General features: G+C 41.4%; 1 protein-coding gene across 1 annotated transcript in view; it reads right to left on the bottom strand.

The window, feature by feature from the left end:
* Positions 1 to 262: 262 nt before the first annotated feature.
* Positions 263 to 6,000, bottom strand: part of LOC139700562 (protein phosphatase 1 regulatory subunit 7-like) — a 92,228-nt gene continuing 86,490 nt past the window's right edge. The window contains exon 9 of the transcript XR_011703748.1: positions 263 to 686. The gene's annotated coding sequence lies outside the window, so the exon portion shown is untranslated. The remainder of the gene's footprint in view (positions 687 to 6,000) is intronic.

The following is a 6,000-nucleotide window of genomic DNA, read 5'->3' as shown; positions in this document are numbered from 1 at the left end:
ATGTCGATAAATTAACCATGTACATAATACCACTATTACCTCTTAAGCCAGGCAGTCAGTCAATTAAATAGTTTTATTTCCATGGGATAGTTTTAAACATATCTACATTTAAGAATAGCATAAAAAATTAGAAAGTGCAACGACAAGATAACAATGTAAAGTATTGCAATTTTAAATTAAAGGAATAATCATGGCATGAAACTCCTAAGATAATACTACATCCCAATGCATACAGTTAGTTAAAGTTGCATGGAATGTCCAGAGTGATCAAACTGCAATTGATACCAAGAAAACGAAAGAGAGAGAGAGAAAATTGCATTAAAACGGTCATTTTTAATTCGTAAAAGTTTATGGAATTCAGTTCATGCTTTTCGCAGTCAACCGAGTCCTCTAATGAACAATTTCAAATTCTTCGCCTGACATCTTCCGTAAAGCATATTGTGTATCCATTCTGTCACTTGTTTTCACTCTGATGAATGCCCACATACATACACTTATATTCACTTCTAAGCCATTTGGTATTTAATATACCTGACCATTTAACATTCTCCGATACACAAATTTGTCGGCACCTCCCATCACTGAGATCACTGTAACTGGTATGCTCTCATCAATTCGAGCAACCGAACTATTTCCCGAAAATGTAGAATGATGCAAAGGAACATTCCCAAGATAAAGCCGATGAACTGAAAGCAAGAAAAACACTAATTAATTTCCCTTTTTTGAAGATGCATATGATCGAAGGAATATGATTCGGGATACACATTAAATTTAAAGTTTGGAATATTGCGAAAAAATATGGAAATACCCGCAAAGGTTGAGGAATAAATAAACTATTTAATATTAACTTACATAATCGAGGATTCGATTTTTATAGTTGATATGTTTTCGATTCATCTTAATGCTGGACAAATCGTCGAACACATCCGCATCTGGAGAAACTTTCGACGTGGTGTCCTCGTCTTCCGTCGGCCACCGGGGTTCTAATGACCCAAATCGTACTTTTTTTCGGTATTTTGTTTGAGGTACTGTGTCACCATCCCCTAAATTGAGAATTATATTGACCGCTAAAATCGAAAGTAAGACATGCGCCCTCATAGCTACTCGTTACGTTTCGACTGATATAAGCAACGGAGATGAATCAGGGACGTCTTTACGCCGCTCTTCCTTCACGGCGAATGTGAATACTCTTCATACCTGCTCAATCGATTCTCCCCTCTCTCACCCACCTTCTCCTCCCCGCCGGTCATATTCAGCGAATCACCTTTCCCCGAAGTTTCAGATGATGCAGTGGGAGGCTTATTCAAACCACCTAATGCGGGATTCTATGAAGCAGTTTTTAGAATGCCCTTTTCGAAAAGTAGCCAAAGACTTTATTTCAATAATCTTGCTTTCAATTTGATGCTCTTTGTTTATTTACCTTTATAAACTGTAGAAACGAGATTTACGTTTCCTTAATTTCATTTTGCATGCTTTACACCGTCCTGGCCAGAGTAAAAGCATTATGCTTATATATTATTCGTAGCAACTTTCAGCAATCTTTCATCATGATAATTTTTTCTAAGAATTTCATTTCGTCCTTTCTTTAAATATCAATGCTTATGCCTGTTTTTGACGGTGAAACATGGGGGATGATAGGTTAATTTCATCGTCCCGAGTAGACCACTAGGAAAGAAGAAGTTTTTCCTAAGGGAATTACTAAATGCTAACACTCTCCAAACACTAAATCATACTTAGAGGTTCTTTGCCGTACTGTTTAGATACCAAAATAGTACTCTTAAAAAGCACACAGTCGAGGCATGGATAGAATCACACTTGAATTCTAGGAAAAAATTTAAGAAAGGGAGTAAAGAGAAACATTTTAAAATGTTCTTTGCCACGAAATGAAGCACCAATCCAAGATATATATGTGGTAACTCCCAGACTTCCAATATTTTTATTGCATAACTCGGTAAGATAAAGTTACTACAGGGATTTAAAGTACATTCATTCGGAAGATGCCAAGTTTCTCTTGAAGAGGCCTTTTCTCTCCACCTTTTCTCACTTCGCGTTAATTAAGCCCTCTGTTTTGCCAACACTTCCTGAGTAATATTAAGTGTGCTAAAGAAAAAAAAAGAAAAGAAAACCCTATAGAATAGAAACAGTGTTACCTAGGTGTAAAATCCGTTCTCGCCATGTCGATTATTTTCCTGCTAGTTGCCACGCTTTCAGCACGTTATATTATGGGGTCTTAGTATGGCATCTTTAGAGAAAATACTTCTTGTATCCTATATTTAGGGGCAGAAACAGGTGCCTAAATTCGTGCCTTCTCACTGCCTAACGAGTTTGGACACCATTCAAGATCCTACCTAAAATTTGGAGATTTAGTGAGATTGGACGCTTAAAAGTGAAATGCATCAGTTCAGACTCCGACAGATACAGGGTTGCCCATTATCACCGTTGCTTTTCAATCTGTATGCAGAGAAAATGATTAAAGAGGCATGGGAGGAACTGGATGTAGGAATAAAAATCGGCGGGGAATTCGTAAAATCAGTTAGGTTTGCTGTTGGCCAAGCTTTATTTTGTCTGTCAGCCAAGGGGTTGCAAGCATTGCTGAGTGAATTGGAAATTCAGTGCATCAGGTATGGGATGAGAATCAATATTAATAAAACAAAGGTTATGCGTTTTTCTAGAAAGACACAGGCTAAGACAAACATTAAAATAGGAGGGCAAAAACTTGAGCAGGTAGAACAGTTTACGTACCTCGGAAGTGTTTTGGACCAACACGGTCAAAGTAGTAGGGACGTAAGGAGAAGAATTGCGCTAGGCAAAGAGGCTTTCACAAGGAGGAGGGTGTTGATGGCAGGGACGTTGATTAAGGATATTAAGAAAAGACTCGTAAAAACTTTGATATGGAGCGTAGCTATGTACGGCGCGGAAACGTGGTCATTTAAGCAGGAGGATAGACTAAGATTGGAGGCTTTTGAAATTTGGGTGTGGAGAAGAATGGAGAGGGTGAAATGGACAGAGAAGAAAACAAATGAGGAAGTACTTAAAATGGTGGGTTAGGACAGGGGTTTGTTGGGAGAAATCCTGTGGAGGCAGGAAAAGTGGATGAGGGGGGTATTGACCGGCAGTTGGATGTTGAAGACTGTGATAGAGGGGAGAATGTTGGGCAAACGAGGAAAGGGAAGGAACAGGATAGGGATGTTGGACGGGATGAAGGGGGGAAGAAGTTACTCAGAGATGAAGAGGGATCTGTTGTAGAGTACGGTGCTGGATGTTGTGTTTTTCTAGGAGTCACAAAATATTTATTTAGTAGCTGTATCCATCCCAAAACCTACCTTAACCGGTTTATTACCTAATAATAATTATATATATATATATATATGTATATATATATATATATATATATATATATATATATATATATATATATATATTTCAACACATATGTAGATTTTTAAAACATAGAAACACAAAGAGAGGACACTCGCATGCGTAGTTTTGACGTTTCGACGGCTCGACCGTCGTCATCAGAATAGCGTTCTCGGGGAAGAGCGGAGAGGTCATGTGCGGGAGAGGAGTGAGGGAAGGAGATGTAAGGGACCAATAGGAAATGAACCAGGGGATGGGAGGGGACATGTAGGCAGCTATTGAATGCATTCAGTGGGCGTGGGTCAGCCCGGGGTGTTTAACTGACTGGGACACCCAGATATGCGCCATTTCGCGGTTTCTCACCTCGGGTTTTTGCCACTTAAACAATCGCCACCCCCAACCAAACCTCGGCCCCTATTCCTCTCAAAACCGAGTCTAGCCAGTCTTTACAACCTCCCATATCCTGCATGCAAAGCACCCGTTTTCCCCATGCGTCACCCAAAAGAGTCCCCGCCCTAGCACCCCACACCGAAAACAAAGTAGTAAACCTTTCGTCCGTGGCTCTTGACAATAGCGAGCTTTCGCTACTAAGTAAAGGCCTCTCCTTCTCCCCACCTCTAGAACCAACCACGTTAACATCGTCACCGACACGTTAAATTTCTGCCGGAATTTACGCTGGCATGCCCATTGAAAATCGTCGCCTATACCTACGAACTCTTCCACAATTAGCCCAGCAATTACCCGATTCCGTCCAGCCTCAGAAAACGAAGCAAAACCACACCTATCAAACCATCCAATAGAAATCTTTATCAATCTCTTTCTGAAAAAGATTTCCGAAAAAAAATTCATGGATTCCCTAAAGACACCAGGTAACCTTTCCCTCTCTGAGAGACAAGCTCTCAGACGTTTAGCGTCAAACAAAAATATAATAATCACGACGGCTAGCAAAGGGTCATCCGTTGTCGTGCTAAACAAAAAGGACTACGATGCTGAGGAATTTCGGCAAATAAACGACCTTTCTTACTATGCTGCCCTGCACCAAGATCCAAACCCTTCATATCAAAAGGATATTCTCTCTTTTCTATCCAATTTTGGTTCCAAAGAAGTGCTCTCTCCCAAAGATATATCCATTCTTTCGCCACATATAGTACTCCTAAGACCCCCATTTCTATTTGCTACCCAAAATTCACAAAACCAATAACGCCGGACGCCCCATTTTCTCTATCATCAACTCACCCACGGAACGAATCTCCGCATTAATAGACCACCACCTTCAACCCATAGCCACTTCACTCCCTTCTTACATCAAAGACTCGCACCACTTTCTGGAACGTCAACACTCAATCCCAATTCCGCAAAACACGACTATTCTCATGGCCACAACAGACGTTACATCTCTGTACAACTCCATTCCTCACAAAGAAGGCTTACTAGCCCTGAAATATTACCTCTCCCTACGACCCACACCACACCGCCCATCCAAAGATTGCCTCATCGAACTGAGCCACATCGTCTTCACCAAAAATGCTTTCCAATTCAACAAAAAAATATATTTACAAATAAAAGGCACTTCAATGGGAACGCCTATGGCTCCTGCACACGCCAATCTTTTTAAGAGTAAACTTGAACATGATTTTCTGCAACAGCAAACCCTCAAACCACTCCTCTGGGCCCGGTATATTGATGACATTTTCCTCATTTTCCACGGACGCGAAACTTTATCCTCTTTTATTTCCTCTCTAAACTCCTCCCCCTCGGTATTTTTCACTTCTATATTTGACTCGAATGTGATATTCGAGTGAAATATTTCCTAGATATCGACCTTCACCTCCAAGACAATACGTTTTACAGCTCAGTCTACATTAAACAAACCAATAAGCAACAGTATCTTCATTTCGACAGCTGCCATCCACCCCATACAAAACGCTCCAACCCATTCTCACTCTCAGTCCGTGGCTTCCGTCTCTGCAATAACACCCCCTCCCAACAGAAATACTTGGACCAGCTACATGACTCTCTCAGGAAATGTAAGTACCCTGAAAAACTACTGAACAGTAAAATTCTCAAACCGTCAACCCAATCCACTCCTCTCCCCAAACCAAACCGCCCAAAATGCCCTAATTTCATCACCACTTTCTTCCCCGGAACACACAAAATTACACATTTAATCCATGACCTCTTCCCAAATAAAAATAACAGTCAGTCCACATCACTCTTATTCCCACGTTGGCCCTCCGTTTTGATTAAACGCCCGTCGAATTTACGAGACATCTTCAAGTCGACAAAACCAACTGCGAGCACCCCCGTCTCTTCCCCGCCCCTGTCCGCAACATACAACCACCCACTCTGCAAATGCTGCCATCTTCTAAGACCCTCCCCCTCCCTCATTACCAACTCCCAACCCGACGCCACCTGCACCTGAAAAACATTATATATCGCCTCTCCTGTAACTGCTGCCCTGCCTTCTACGTGGGCGAATGCACGACCACCCTTTCCCTCCGCATGAATAACCACTGCTATTCCACCAAATCTCCCACCTTCCTGAATTATCCCATCCCTACTCACACTACTTCCCATAGCCAATCTTTTGATGACTGCTTCACCGTTTCGGTGATTGAAACCTTTTCCAAATCTGCAAGTATC

The sequence above is a fragment of the Hetaerina americana genome, unplaced genomic scaffold (assembly GCF_022747635.1).
Source record: "Hetaerina americana unplaced genomic scaffold, ioHetAmer1.1.p SCAF_105, whole genome shotgun sequence".
NCBI lineage: Eukaryota > Metazoa > Arthropoda > Insecta > Odonata > Calopterygidae > Hetaerina > Hetaerina americana.
Note: the sequence above shows the minus strand (reverse complement) of the source record. Positions and strands in the feature narration are given on the sequence as shown.